Raw genomic sequence first — 16,171 nt, 5'->3', positions numbered from 1 at the left:
GGCAGCGTGGAGGGTAAAAATCGTAGAGGAAGAGATGAATACACTAAACAGATTCAGAAGGATGTAGATGTCAGTAGGTACTGGGAGATGAAAAAGCTTGCACACGATAGAGTAGCATGGAGAGGTGCATCAAACCAGTCTCTGGACTGAAGACCACAACAACATTGTTTATCATATGGCTTTTAGTGCCGGGAATCTCCGGAGTGATGCTTGGCTCGGCTTCGACGCAGTTCTTCTCATTTAAGCAGAGGAGCTTCATGCTTAAGATAATCGGAATCTGTCAGGAAAGAAAGGTATTCAGATGGAATTGGCCGTGGCTTATAGTAAGGGACAATTTGCCTAAACTGAAAGTGGGAGACCACCGAAAACCATTTTCCAGGTTGCCAGCAGCTGGATTCAAACCACATCGCGTCCAGAATCCGGGGACTGCGAGCTCAGCGGCTCAACACACACGCAGAGCTACCCAAAGTCAATGGAGAATTGGGAAAAAGTGGTTGTTGTGCATTAGTTTATAAGAAAACACTTCACAACTATAGACTGAATTAGTTGTGCATGTTTGGTCATTTGATAGTGAATGAGTGCAGGCACATTTTAAGATTCAATTGTCCATGGAATTGTTGGCTTCAATTAGTATAGTGTTAAAAGAACGTAAATACTTTTTAGACTAAAGGAGGAGGGAGAAATGTAGTCGGCTGGGACGAATTTAAGCAGCTCGCTTAAAAAAATCTTCTATGAACGGACGAACAACAGAATCTGGTGTCATTACATCTCTCTTCCGCTCTCCGCAAACCCCTCCCCACCGTTCGGTCCGAATCGGAACTGGTTTTCATAACTCTGCGCCTCCCGGTTGACCAGATTGGGCGACGTTTTCCCATCTGGCCTACTAATGATACAATACGGAGCAAATTTTTTTAAAGAGACGGAACCATCGGCGTTGGGGCGATATTTTTGTTGATCAACACTATTTTTGAGCGACACAGACAAACTTAAGTGTGTTTCATGCACTGATTTCAAGTTAGTGCTATTTCTAATGGTATTTACCGCTCCGCTGCCATGTGAAATACTGAAATATCGCAATCCCAAAGTTCTTCCAGCCTACAAATAATGAATACAGAGCTAACGTTAAATTACTGTAGATAGGTAATTAGGCTATTGTAGTAATGTGTACATATTTTTAACTTACCATAACACTAGAGGACGAATAAAAATCGGTTTTCCTCCTCTTCTTTCTTGTTACAGGTTTATTCATAACTAGAAACTTTCACAACAGCACGCATCACAAAAACAAAAAACGGTACATGTATATTAAGTTCAACTGCAAGTGAGAACTGAACTAATTAACAAAACAACAGAGTTTAAGCAAGGCCAACTATTGGTCTTGGCTAAAATAGGGATGGGCGGTAGCCGACAGTGCTGTGGATCTATAGAAAGTTTAAATCTATCGTTGGGATTGCTCGCTATAGTGTATAACGCTTTTTCGTCGTATTACTGGAAATCGAAATATCTTTCAGTTCCACTACACGGCAATCAGGCTGTGCGTAATTTCATTTAAGTAATAGGGGCGATCCATACCCCTGGATCCATCCTTTGGCTATGTCCTTGTATCCCTGTGGTGTTGTTTTAGCTCATCTATCGTTTTCCTTCTGTTTACTGCAAGGATGAAGTACCTTTCGCTCTTTCTCCTTTGTTTTATGGTGTCTGACATGGAGCAATTATGTGGGTCGAGGCGTGTGAGGTAGGAGTTAGTGAGTGATGGACTGAGAGAGTGGGCCAACATTTTTAGCCCTTTGCCCCAAATTCGTTTAATTCGTTTAAGTTGAGAGCCCATACACCCTAAAAACAACAACAGCCGGTTTGCAACAGCGTAGTGAAGTGGTAAAAGAAATTCGACGTCAATGGTAGTTTGTGTGACGCAACCAGGCATGTCAGAGCAGACAGTGGATCGTTCGAAGGACGTGATGTTGCGAAGTCCCGCAATGTCTGCAGAACTGAACGGCCCTCCTGCACCGCAGTCACCACACTTGAAGGCCTGCCATTTTTTCTTGTGGGGTCAAATCAAGGGACAGCGTTTACGTTCCACCTCCACCACAGATCATCAGAGACTTGCGACACCGCACAGCAGCAGCTTTTCTTACCATCACTCCTGTTATGCTGGGCCGGTTATGGGCAGAATTGCACTATAGAGCAGATGTGTGCCGTGTGATGAAGGGTGCGCACATACGGAGAACTCTTACGAACATTGCAAAAAAACTTTTGAGAATGTGTCTTTTAAATACAGTCTCTTTACCGTTCTTGGCCATTTATCTGTACTGACGTTTTAAAAATATTTCATTACCACGTACATTTCTTATTCTTAGCGGATGGTTGACAGTAATATGAGACGAAAATTTAAAATGGGCTGTACACTCAGATACAAATTGCAAGAAGATAAAAAGCATCTTTTCATGCCCTACTAAAACGTAAAAAAAAAGTCTTCCCATTGGACCTGAAAAAGGAAGTTGTACAAACTCCCGTAATTGGGACTGTTAATTTATTGCGATGTTATCCTGCGGGGTCTTTCTCAGGAAAGTTCACGCTACGTGGAACTGGCGACGGGTGCCTGTGTACGATGAATCCTGTCACGCTCATGTTTTCCATCACTTATCGCCACCTGGTGTGCAGTTATCGGGGCTGCTTGCAAACAAGCGCAGGTATCTCCGTACAATTTTATCCCCGTTACCGTGTGACCACCTCATATAGTCCCTCACATCTTTCCTCGACGTTAATACCAGTACCAATCAAAGTGAAGTCCGTCCAGTCTTACACCGCCAGAGACACTCTCTCTATACGCATTTCTGTCGCTGGAACTGACTGGAATGATCTGTTCCAAAGTATCAGAGAAGTTGATCATGCGTCTAGCTTCAAAGGCGGCTAGTTACTGACATCTCATAAAACAGCGATGGTTCTCGTCCTCGTTTCTGTACTCAACATTTTAATCCGTTTTATTAGGTCGCTTTCTTGTGTGGTTGCCTGTTCTGTACAAATTATGCAACTGATTTTAAACTAACTTAACGACGAGCTAGAGACTTGTAACTTGCAGTATAGCTCACAATTTGATGACAGTGCAATATTAATGCGCTTCTTGTCTGATGCATGGCAGAGGGTACTTTGTCTTTCGGTCTGTCTCTTCTGTACAAATTTTGCAATCGGTACCAAACTAGCTTCCCGATCACATTAAGACTTGAGTTTCTCAATATTGCGCAGAACTGGATGACAGCGCAATGTTAACTGTCTTTTTTGAGTGATATGTGGTGGACGGCACTTCACTTTTTTTTTCTGGTACAAATTTTGCAGTTTATTTGGAATTACTTTCCCAGTAATCTTGAGACTTGAAACTTTCAACGTAAGAAAGTACTGGATGACAATGCAATATTTGCTCACTTTCGTGTGTGTTGTGAGGTGAAGAATACCTTGTTTATGATTTTCTTATGAGGTCGCTTTCTTGTGTGTTTGTCTGTTCGGCAAAAATTTTGGAACTGATATTAAGCTAACTTGTGGATGAGCTGGAGACGTGAACTTCCAACATAGCTCATACGTGGGTGACAATGCAGCATTAGCTCAGTTGCTCTTCCGGTGTGCGGTGGAGGGTACTTCGTGTACCACTGCTGTTTCCTCCGTTTCTTATTCCAGTCACAAACGATTCGCGGCCAGCTCTATTGCTCATGACGTTCTGTGTGAGGTGGGACCTCTTTAATTTTTACCTTCACGGTGTTTTTGCGATGTATACGAGCAATATATTGGTTGGTCCACGTGGAGAGAAACTGAAATAAACCTGAAATTTACCACATGCCTCTGTTGCAATCTGTCAAAATGTTTGAAATCGACTGAAAAACTTCACCTACACCAGACTATAAAGCGGAAAATAATTATTAAAATCAAAAGGTTTTTAAAATAATGTGGTTTTAAAACGGAGTAAATTGTGTAAAATAATTTGTGCTAGCTCCCTACAGATTCGTAACCCCATACACATAATCCTGAAAATTATTGCTTGTGATTTTTTATAGCCATGACAATACGTGTAAAACTGAAAACGAAAAACATGGAGTGCACGCAGTATATAATGTAGTAGGGGAGGTGGTTGAGCAGAATCACGCAGCAGTTGACATCATTTGCAGTGCAGTTAGTTCACCAGTTCATGCATCAGCTATCTATTGCAATCGCACCGCATTTTTGTTTTAAATTTTTCAAGTTATCGTCATAGCTATAAAAAATTCACAAGCACATATTTTCTGGACTGTCTGTATGGGATTAGGAATCTGTATGGAGCTAGCATAAATAATTTTACACTTTTTAGTTCGTTTTAAAAAGTGATGTATTAGAAAGTCCTTTAATTAAATAATTTTTTATTATAGTCATGTACCGTCGTTTGCCGCTAGACGTTTATCATTTCCTAACTTTCGTGGCTGGGAGAGTGTTTCTGAATTAGAAGTCGCTACAACACGCTTCAGTTTTCTGTCTCCATACCTGATTACAAACGTCTCAAAAACGAGATCGACAGGAAGTGCAAAATGGCTAAGCAGGGATGGCTAGAGGACAAATGTAAGGATGTAGAGGCTTGTCTCTCTAGGGGTAAGATAGATACTGCCTACAGGAAAATTAAAGAGACCTTTGGAGAGAAGAGAACCACTTGTATGAATATCAAGAGCTCAGATGGAAACCCAGTTCTAAGCAAAGAAGGGAAGGCAGAAAGGTGGAAGGAGTATATAGAGGGTTTATACAAGGGCGATGTACTTGAGGACAATATTATGGAAATGGAAGAGCATGTAGATGAAGACGAAATGGGAGATAAGATACTGCGTGAAGAGTTTGACAGAGCACTGAAAGACCTGAGTCGAAACAAGGCCCCGGGAGTAGACAACATTCCATTAGAACTACTGATAGCCTTGGGAGAGCCAGTCATGACAAAACTCTACCATCTGGTGAGCAAGATGTAGGAGACAGGCGAAATACCCTCAGACATCAAGAAGAATATAATAATTCCAATCCCAAAGAAAGCAGGTGTTGACAGATGTGAAAATTACCGAACTATCAGTTTAATAAGTCACAGCTGCAAAAATACTAACGCGAATTCTTTACAGACGAATGGAGAAACTGGTAGAAGCTGACCTCGGGGAAGATCAGTTTGGATTCCATAGAAATGTTGGAACACGTGAGGCAATACTAACCTTACGACTTATCTCAGAAGAAAGATTAGGAAAAGGCAAACCTACGTTTCTAGCATTTGTAGACTGAGAGAAAGCTTTTGACAGTGTTAACTGGAATACTCTTTCAAATTCTGAAGGTGGCAAGGGTAAAATACAGGGAGCGAAAGGCTATTTACAATTTGTACAGAAACCAGATGGCAGTTATAAGAGTCGAGGGGGATGAAAGGGAAGCAGTGGTTGGGAAAGGAGTGAGACAGGGTTGTAGCCTCTCCCCGATGTTATTCAATCTGTATATTGAGCAAGCAGTAAAGGTAACAAAAGAAAAATTCGGAGTAGGTATTAAAATTCATGGAGAAGAAGTAAAAACTTTGAAGTTCGCCGATGACATTGTAATTCTGTCAGAGACAGCAAAGGACTTGAAAGAGCAGTTGAACGGAATGGACAGTGTCTTGAAAGGAGGATATAAGATGAACATCAACAAAAGCAAAACGAGGCTAATGGAATGTAGTCGAATTAAATCGGGTGATGCTGCGGGAATTAGATTAGGAAATGAGACGATTAAAGTAGTAAATGAGTTTTTCTATTTGGGGAGCAAAATAACTGATGATGTTCGAAGTAGAGAGGATATAAAATGTAGACTGGCAATGGCAAGTAAAGCGTTTCTGAAGAAGAGAAATTCGTTAACATCGAGTATCGATTGAAGTGTCAGGAAGTCGTTTCTGGAAGTATTTGTATGGAGTGTAGCCATGTACGGAAGTGAAACGTAGACGATAAATAGTTGGACAAGAAGAGAATAGACGCCTTCGAAATGTGGTGCTACAGAAGAATGCTGAAGATAAGGTGGGTAGATCACGTAACTAATGAGGAGGTATTGAATAGGATTGGGGAGAAGAGAAATTTGTGGCACAACTTGACTAGAAGAAGGGATCGGTTGGTAGAACATGTTTTGAGGCATCAAGGGATTACAAATTTAGCATTGGAGGGCAGCGTGGAGGGTAAAAATGATAGAGGGAGACCAAGAGATGAATACACTAAGCAAATTCAGAAGGATGTAGGTTGCAGTAGGTACTCGGAGATGAAGAAGCTTGCACAGGATAGAGTAGCATGGAGAGCTGCATCTCAGGACTGAAGACGACAACAACACAACCTGATTACATCTGCATTATCCTCTGTCACTACTAGTATTATCTTTGTAATTATTATCATTAGCATTTGTTGTACCCTTTGCAACTATGATTACCTCCTACAAAGTAATCTTATTTCTGATAGCCTCTGGTACAAACAGTCATCCTTTCAGTTAGCGTTATTATCATTTATTGTAATATTTTACATATTATAATAACTAATCAAATTGTGATTTCAAAAGATTTAAATGTGTGAAACTCTCATCCGATGTAAGAGTAAGACCTTATTATGTGAAGTTAAATAAAGGAATAGATGAAGTAATTTCATTGCGAAAGTAGAGGGTGGCGCAGATCAAAGTAGCCCTTGTAAGTGTAAAGCAAATGCAGTGAAATTACAGAAACGAATAGCTGAAAGGACTTACCATATATTTAAAATGAAAAATACAGTGAAAAATACGTTTATAAATGATTCTGGAAGGGGACCTCTGCAACATCAAAGCAGAGCTGTGCACATCTAATCGTGTTCTGTTATACCCGGCGTAAAGTGCGGGTAGCGATGGCGGCAACTTAAAGGCTGATATTGTCTTTCAGTCCCTGTATTGTGTGTGTATTTTTTTCATAGACCATGCTGTTCAAGTGTTCCACAGTAAAAAAAAAATGGTGTGTTTTTAGATGCGGCGAACGCGGTGGCCGTAAATGTTTCGGTTGTTCGTTCCTCATTGAAGACATCATGGACTCGTTCCAGGGATACTATGGACGTGTGACATGTCCTATCTGGTTGGAAGAAGCAGTGTTGTCTTTCATATTCAGTGACCTGAGCACAAAATGTATCAAAAATTTACATATATACAACCGTGCTGACGGTAGAATCAAAAATACTGGCCCAATAATGCACGTTCCTGTTACACCGCACCAAACGCCGATTTTTGCGTCATGGAGTGGTTGCTGACACACAGTGCTGGGGTTCTCCGTTGCCCAGCACCTCGTGTTCTATGATTTTACATGACCGGAATGACGGAACCACCCTTCATCGCTTATGAGGTAATGGAAAGAGATAACAAACTAACGTTGATGTTATTCAAAAGCCGCGTGCAGTAATCTACACGTTTCTGACTGTCACCCTCCAATAATTGCTGCACAGCCGTCACGCTACACGGCATAAAAATTAAGACTTTCCGATATCTGCTGAGAACTCTTCCTACTCACGCGCGCCTGCTGGGCCAGTTTACTAGTGGACGGACTTCTTTGGGCTCTGAATAATTGTTCGCAGTATCTTCTGGCTTGCGAAGTGTAGGAATTTTGTCGTTTTACATTTTGCGCAGATCTGTAGGTGCACCAATTTCTATACAGGTTCTGTATTGCCCTCTTTACTGGTACTCCTCTATCCGGATATCCGACCCCGAAATTTTAGCGAGTTTCCTTCAAATGGCTCTGAGCACTATGGGACTTAACAGCTGTGGTCATCACTCCCCTAGAACTTAGAACTACTTAAACCTAACTAACCTAAGGACATCACACACATCCATGCCCGAGGCAGGATTCGAACCTGAGACCGTAGCAGTCACGCGGTTCCAGACTGAGGCGCCTAGAACCCCTCGGCCACATCGGCCGGCAACTGTCAATTGTAGAGACTGTTTATTTTACAAGTCAAAATATTGCATTCGGTTTCAGAGGCGAGGCGCGCCGCATTCAACTGCGCCACCCTGTACTGTCTGACGGGCATCCGATTCCATAGTTAGCCCTTGGGCCATCCGTTTACATTTTTCAGTACGTCTTTTGTACGTAGCAGAGGGCAGAAACATTCGTTTGTTACCTATACGGAGAGCTGCACATCGATGTCAGGAGGTGGTGAAGGGTACGTCTTGTGAGGCGGGAAACGCCTGAACGACCGCGATTTGTTATGTTGTTGCTGGTCCATTACGTTGCTGCGCAGAAGTACGTGGTATTTTTCTGATACCGTCACAGTCGGACCCACACAAAGTTATGGAGTGCGCACAAGGCGACATTCAAGGTAAAATGACAGAAATCCCATAATGTGATGGTTTGGTGCAAAAACCATCGACAAAATCCTTTACGTAGAAAGAAATCCGCTGCTTATAAGTCTTGCACTCTTTGCAGGAGATCGGGATACTAGCGATTGTCATGCAGGACACACATAATCGCACTTCGGCTTACATCATGTTGGTGGACCACTTACGTGGAGCTTGTACTAGGGCCCGTCTCAGCGCTCTGTAAAGCCCGGCCCTCCGAACCTGGTGTGCGCACAGTCCACAGCCTCCCCGCACGTTCGTCTCTCTGAAAGCATTCGTACTCACACAAACGCCGTAAAAGGGCTTGAAATGTTGTGTGATGTGGTTGGAGTCTGTGAGGGTGCTTGTTTTGGCACAGTCCTGCTGTCTCTCGACGTTCACACCTGCTTCACAGTACACACAATCTGTTGTGTCACCGCCAGACACCACACTTGCTAGGTGGTAGCCTTTAAATCGGCCGCGGTCCGGTAGTATACGTCGGACCCGCGTGCCGCCACTATCAGTGATTGCAGACCGAGCGCTGCCACACGGCAGGTATAGTCTAGAGACTCCCTAGCACTCGTCCCAGTTGTACACCCGACCTTGCTAGCGATGGTTCACTGTCTACATACGCTCCCATTTGCAGAGACGACAGTTTAGCATAGCCTTGAGCTACGTCATTTGCTACGACCTAGCAAGGCGCCATATTCAGTTACTATAATTACTTCAAGAATGTATTCTGAACAGATAATATAGTGAATCATGTACCGTCGAGAGCGACGTTCATCATTAATTGATTAAAGTTAAGTATCGAAATAATTACGTCCGTTTTCTGAACTCTCATTCCTTGTCATGCTCCAGATCTCACGTCAGTATAGTTCTGCCCTCCTCACGCCAGCCTGCGTGAGCTGAAACGCGTGCATTTCGGCCTCCACTCGTAACATGGTGTTGGCTCTTCTGCTAACACAAAACTATCCATCTCGACTTGTTCCCGAGATGATAACCGGACCATTCCGCTTGTTACAGAACGCTGCGTCAATCACAGCCTACAACACACAAGGAGAACACGATATGTGGCTAGAGAAACCCTCATTCGTCTACGCCATCTATCGTGCAACTGTGCATTTGCAGACACATGTTGATAGGACTGGTTTTCCTCCATTTCCAGACGGGAACCCGTCCCTGTAGTTTGTCGGTTTAACTAATGTTGATTCTGTAGCCTGGCCGACTGTTTGCCCACCTCGTTGGCAGCGCGGTGCCCCGGTCTCCGCCGCACTCACGGTGCTCTGGTAATACCACACGTTTCGGAGGCTCCTCTGAGTGCAGGAGGCAATGCGATCACATCTTCACGTGACATATCTACTTCAGTTTTATTGTAGTTTTTTCAGACCACTTTAGGCGAATGCCAAGATTCTCTGTTAAAAGAAGTCCCATACAAGTTAGGCTGCGTTACAGTGGCACCAACAACGGTGGTTAGATGCCGTCAACAGAGGTCGACTGATAACATCGGAAGACAGCTTCGTCACACTGCAATCGATCTCACTGGCAAGTTTTTGGCGGGGTCGAGAAGGTTAAGCCGACATGTGCGTGAAATTCGTTAAAACTTGACATTTTCTGTTTTCTACTTCATAATATACTTTGGACTTACCTGAACATTTTGGTATATAATGCATTAAAATCAGACAATTCTGAGACCTTGAAATTATATTTTCAATGTTGACGTGTAACTGTCAAATTTCGTGGCTACACATATACTGCCACAGTTGAGCTGTTAAAACTTGGGAACTACATAGTCTAGGAGGCTGTGAATTGCTTCGTTTTGTGCCTACTGCTACGTCTCAGAAATTCGCATTACAAAATGAACAAATTAGTTCTTCGTTTCTGATACTAGTTTTCGTTGAAAGTAGTGCGATTATCGGCTATTTTTGTAGTAAGCTAACTTATATTGATTTTTATACGTAAAGAAAGTGATTAAGCTTAAAAGTAACTTCAAGGAACGCAAATCTTCGGGTAACAGATATGTGAGACCTGCATTTTCTTCTGAAGTACTTGCAAACACTTGTGCTAGCAGTGAAGGAAACCACGGTAATGCTTCTGAAGTGACTATGCCCCCTAGTGCATCGGAAAGGAAAGCAATTTGAGAAACAGGTTTACGCTTCCTTTGGCAGTAATGGAGGCAATCAAACCTATTTACAGAGATTTGGCAAATCCTGAGCTACTGAAGAAGTGTTTACATGGAAAGACCCAGAATGTGAATGAGTCCTTCAGTATTGTCGTGTGGTGCCGTGTGCCTAAAAATGTATTTGTTGGCCTTAAGACTCTAAAGTTAGCAGTGTCTGATGCTGTATAACTTTTAATGGTTGGAACTATGAAAGACTTAACGTTCTGGAGAAGTTATGGGTAAGATTTGGACAGAATACAGCTAAAGGACTGTGGGAACTGGATGAGCTTCGTGTGCGTGAAGCAGAGTTAGCTGCTCAGCAAATGACGAAAGAAGCAAGAAAGTAAAGGAGGCGGCAAGCAATGGGCTATTGTGACACTGAAGAAGACAGACTATGGGCGAGGGCAGTTCTAGTGCATAACTGGGTGTTGTGTGCTGTCTTTAGGTTAGTTAGGTTTAAGTAGTTCTAAGTTCTAGGGGACTGATGACCATAGATGTTAAGTCCCATAGTGCTCAGAGTCATTTCTAGTGCATAAAAGACGCAGAGATGTAAGTCTGTATAAGAATTCGTAATAAAAAAGTTTTAAACCTCAATGTCTCTAAACTACCCTACTGGCCATTAAAATTGCTACACCAAGCAGAAATGCAGATGATAAACGGGTATCCATTGGACAAATATATTATACTAGAACTGACATGTGATTACATTTCCACGCAATTTGGGTGCATAGATCCTGAGAAATCAGTACCCAGAACAACCACCTCTGGCCGTAATAACGGCCTTGATACACCTGGGCATTGAGTCAAACAGAGCTTGGATGGCGTGTACAGGTACAGCTGCCCACGCAGCTTCAACACGATACCACAGTTCATCAAGAGTAGTGACTGGCGTATTGTGACGAGCCAGTTGCTCGGCCACCATTGACCAGACGTTTTCAATTGGTGAGAGATCTGGAGAATGTGCTGGCCAGGGCAGCAGTCGAACATTTTCTATATCCAAAAAGGCCCGTACAGGACCTGAAACATGCGGTCGTGCATTGTCCTGCTGAAATGTAGGGTTTCGCAGGGATTGAATGAAGGGTAGAGCCACGGGTCGTAACACATCTGAAATGTAACGTCCACTGTTCAAAGTGCCGTGAATGCGAAAAGAGGTGACCGAGACCTGTAACCAATGGCACCCCATACCAACACGCCTGGTGATACGCCAGTATGCCGATGACGAATACAGGCTTCCAATGTGCGTTCACCGCGATGTCGCCAAACACGGATGCGACGATCATGATGCTGTAAACAGAACCTAGATTCATCCGAAAAAGTGACGTTTTGCCATTCGTGGACCCAGGTTCGTCGTTGAGTATACCATCGCACGCACTCCTGTCCGTGATGCAGCGTCAAGGGTAACCGCAGCCATGGTCTCCGAGCTGATAGTCCATGCTGCTGCAAACGTCGTCGAACTGTTCGTGGAGATGGTTGGTTGTTGACTTGCAAACGTCGCAGTTTGTTGACTTAGGGATCGAGACGTGACTGCACGATCCGTTACAGCTGTGCGGATAAGATGCTTGTCATCTCGACTGCTAGTGATACGAGGCCGTTGGGATCCAGCTCGGCGTTCCGTATTACCCTCCTGAACCCACCGATTCTATATTCTGCTAAGAGTCATTGGATCTCGACCAACGCGAGCAGCAATGTCGCGATACGATAAGTCGCAATCGCGATAGGCTACAATCCGACCTTTATCATAGCCGGAACTGTGATGGTACGCATTTCTCCTCCTTACACGAGGCATCACAACAACGTTTCACCAGGCAACGCCGGACAACTGCTGTATATGTATGAGAAATCGGTTGGAAGCTTTCCTCATGTCAGCACCTTTTAGGTGTCGCCACCGGCGCCAACCTTGTGTGAATGCTCTGAAAAGCTAATCATTTGCATATCACAGCATCTTCTTCCTGTCGGTTAAATCTCGCGTCTGTAGCACGTCATCATCGTGGTGTAGCAATTTTAATGACCAGTAGTGTACATTTATTGCAATAAATGACCCATTTTCTAAAAAATTACTGATGGTCGCGACATGAAATTTTCACAGCATGCCAAGTGTGAGATTCAACACATATGGAACTAGAATAACTAAAATATCCTGAGTTGTTTCGTTTTTATGTTCTTTTATTTAAAAAATTCTGTGAAAAAGTTAGTCTCTTCGAAAAAAAAAAAAGGTAACATGCCTCACAATACAATTTTAATAAAATTCTAGTTCATTGTATCTAGGAGGATGCATTCAATAATTATGAAAATTGTGAGTTGGTGTCTTAATGTCCCCTTAAGTTAGGATTGGATTGTTTGGGGGAAGAGACCAAACAGCGAGGTCATCGGTCTCATCGGATTAGGGAAGGACGGGGAAGGAAGTCGGCCGTGCCCTTTCAAAGGAACCATCCCAGCATTTGCCTGGAGCGATTTAGGGAAATCACGGAAAACCTAAATCAGGATGGCCGGACTCGGGATTGAACCGTCGTCCTCCCGAATGCGAGTCCAGTGTGCTAACCACTGCGCCACCTCGCTCGGTCCTTAAGTTAGGTTAGAAACTGTCTGTGTATGAAGTAGGTTATGTCACGGAGTAAAGTCAAGTGCAGGCACGCCAGTCGGGAACTACGGGAAACAGAAGGCCGTAAGACGACATCAGCCAATGGCACGCCGACCAGACCTCCCTTGCAGGACGACAACGCGACTGCAGCGGCCCCTATGCCGAGAGCACATAAGTGCCGCGATAGACTGGTGGCGGCCCAGTTCGATAGCAGCTTCAAGATTAGCGAATTGAGTAGCAGCTTCAGTGTTAGCGACTCTGATAGCATTTCAATAAACACTTTCGTCAGTTAGAGATCAGCAGTCACTGCGAAGACATTATTTCGTGTGTCGCCCTTTGGTTGCGACACATCTGTGTGATTACCGAAGTTGAGTATCTGTAATTTTCTTATAGTAATAAACTCATTAATACGACTTGTATGATCGTTTGTCTAGTGAACCAAGTATTCAAGATTCCTAGACACTGTAGGTTAGATTTTAGCCTCCTTGGTTGGAGACGAGTGCTACAATGCGGTGTTTGCTATTAAAAAGGTGCCACGTGAGCGGTGTTTGTCTCGCAAAGAACGTTTCGAATACTGTACAACCTGTCTTCAGTTACTGGATTTACCAGACAAGTTTTACGAAATACCCGTGCATTACGAAAATATGTAGTTTCAGTGATACACCTTGCTAAGGATCTCTCCAAAATAGGTTGTTCAGACTATGGTTTATTATGCTACAGTGGCGACTTCGGAGTATAGATGAATGGTTAATTTATGTGGTGAAAGTAGATGTTACTATTGCATCCTGAATGGGTAAAATTTGTTTGTCAGTAAGCAAGTACTATTTAATTAATGAAAAGTTCACTTTATTCTGAAAGCTGTATATATTAATGCAATAGTGGCAGTAGGTATACTCAGATAATCAGATTCTAGTACTGAAAACTTCACTGCACTTTAAACACTTGCTCAGGGGATTTGAGAAAGGACGTAACAAAATTTATGGTGGCAGTATTATTCCAGATTGAGTGTAGCTTTTAATAAAGAAAATCAACTACACTATGCGATCAAAAGTATTCGGACACATGGCTGAAAACAGCTTACAAGTTCGTGGTGCCCTCCATCGGTAATGCTGGAATTCAGTGTGGTGTTGGCCCAATGACAGATTCCACTCTCGCAGGCATACGTTCAATCAGGTGCTGGAAGGTTTCTTGGGGAACGGCAGCCGATTCATCACGGTGCTGAAATGAGGAGACGTATCGATGTCGGTCGGTGAGGCCTGGCACGAAGTCGGCATTCCAAAACATCCTAAAGGTGTTCTATAGGATTCAGGTCATGACTCTGTGCAGGCCAGTCCGTTACAGGGATGTTATTCTCCTGTAACCACTCCGCCACAGGTCGTGCATTATGTTTAGGTGCTCGATCGTTTTGAAAGATGCAATCCCCATCCCAGAATTGCTCTTAAATAGTGAGAAGCAAGAAGGTGCTTAAAACATCAATGTAGCCCTGTGCTGTGATAGTGCCACGCAAAACAACAAGGGGTGCAAGCCCCCTCCATGAAAAACACGACCACACCATAACCCCTTCGCTTCCGAATTTTACTGTTGGCACTACACACGCTGGCAGATGACGTCACCGGAAATTCGCCATACCCACACTCTGTCATCGAATCGCCACATTGTGTACCGTGATTCGTCACTCCACACAACGTTTTTCCACTGTTCAACCGTCCAATGTTTACGCTCCTTACACCAAGTTAGGCGTCGTCTGGCATTTACCAGCGTGATGTGTGGCTTATGAGCAGCCGATCGACCATTAATTCCAAGTTTTCTCACCTCCTGCCTAACTGTCATAGTACTTGCAGTGGGTCTTCATGCAATTTGGAATTCCTGTGTGATGGTTTGGATAGATGTCTGCCTATTACACATTACGACCCTCTTCAACTGTCGGCCGTCTCTGTTTGTTAACAGACGAGGTCGGCCTGTACACTTTTGTGCTGTACGTGTCCCTTCACGTTTCCACTTCACTATCGTATCGTAAACAGTAGACCAGGGGATGTGTAGAGTGTGGAAATCTCGCGTACAGACGTATGACATAAGTGACACCCAATCACCTAACCACGTTCGAAGTCCGTGAGTTCTGCGGAGCGCCCCATTCAGTTCTCTCACGATGTCTAATGACTACTGACGTAGCTGATAAGCAGTACCTGTCAGTAGGTGGCAGCACAATGCACCTAATATGAGAAACGTGTGTTTTTGGGGGCATCCGGATACTTTTGATCACATAGTGTATATTGCAGTGTGTTTCAGGGCACTTGCACGATGCATAGCTCCAAAATTCGATACAGAATAAGAAAAAAACTTCGTAGTCTTTGACGTGCAAGAAGAAGAATATGAACTACGAAACTGGTATTTAGGGCATGGTAAAAAAGATCCATAACGCACAAAAACACTGAAACTGTACTTTTCAGAACGCGGTATAGGCCTAATCATTGGCAAGATGTAATCGCCAGATGTCAAATTTCGAAGTGTCACTTCTACTTTTACTTCAGTCGGAATTTCATCTTTAGTTTGAGTGTCGGATTTTTTAATACAGCTCAAATCACACCTCTACGCAAGCACTCGAAATCTGTTTTGCTGAATTTGTTGGAAGCTGTGCAGACGTATGTCAGTTAACCTTCAATGAGTGTCATTCAGTGTATGTGTGAAAGACAAACACAAAATCTGCAATAAGATACTCGAACACCTGAAGCACTGCAAAGTAGAAAAACATAGCTGTGCCACATTTGCCTACCACTTCATGGCACAGAATAACTTGTAGACAGCTGATGTCCACCTGCCTCAACCCAAAAAGATCCATTACAGTAACTCTAATCATAAGTTACACCATCCTTGTCACTTGAACAAATTATTGTTCGAGATTACAATCCACACCTAAAACTTCCGATAAGGATTTTGCGTTTTGTGATTTCCAGTAAACCTGCGATTTCAGTCCATAAGTTTCCGAGCTATATTCCGATTATGATATTTTCATTCTCATGATGCCAGTACACTTATCAGTTTCCCACAGTCCATTTTTGTGTCCTGTCAGTCATTATGACCGAAAAAACAAACTGATCGGGCGATGAGATCGGCAACAT

This window comes from Schistocerca serialis, chromosome 8, assembly GCF_023864345.2.
Source record: "Schistocerca serialis cubense isolate TAMUIC-IGC-003099 chromosome 8, iqSchSeri2.2, whole genome shotgun sequence".
In the NCBI taxonomy this organism is placed as follows: domain Eukaryota; kingdom Metazoa; phylum Arthropoda; class Insecta; order Orthoptera; family Acrididae; genus Schistocerca; species Schistocerca serialis.
The sequence above is the reverse complement of the archived record's forward strand: the minus strand, read 5'-3'. Positions refer to the sequence as shown.